The sequence below is a fragment of the Pteropus vampyrus genome, unplaced genomic scaffold (assembly GCF_000151845.1).
Source record: "Pteropus vampyrus isolate Shadow unplaced genomic scaffold, Pvam_2.0 Scaffold27, whole genome shotgun sequence".
In the NCBI taxonomy this organism is placed as follows: Eukaryota; Metazoa; Chordata; class Mammalia; order Chiroptera; family Pteropodidae; genus Pteropus; species Pteropus vampyrus.
The window spans coordinates 9737646-9737992 of record NW_011888808.1 but is presented as its reverse complement, the minus strand read 5'-3'; positions in this window follow the sequence as shown (position 1 = coordinate 9737992).

The following is a 347-nucleotide window of genomic DNA, read 5'->3' as shown; positions in this document are numbered from 1 at the left end:
CACAACTGTGAGGAGGGGTGCTACTAGCATCTAGTGGGTAGAGGTCAGCAATGCACCCTACAAAGCACAGGACAGGCCCCCGCAACAAAAGATTACCTAGTTTAAAAAGTCAGTAGCAACAGTGCTGAGGTTGAGCAACTCTGATGTAAATTAAAAATTTATTAAACATAGAGTTCCCATTCTCTTCCCTTTCCTTATTTTTTATAGTACTGTGCTTATGGTAGGTATTCAGTAAGTCTTTGTTAAGTAAACATATGAATAAATGGGTAAGTGAACGTCTGAGTCCTAAGATATTTTGCTGGTAAACACCTGACTTGAGCGTGTGGTCTAGTCAGGGCAGGGGTTTG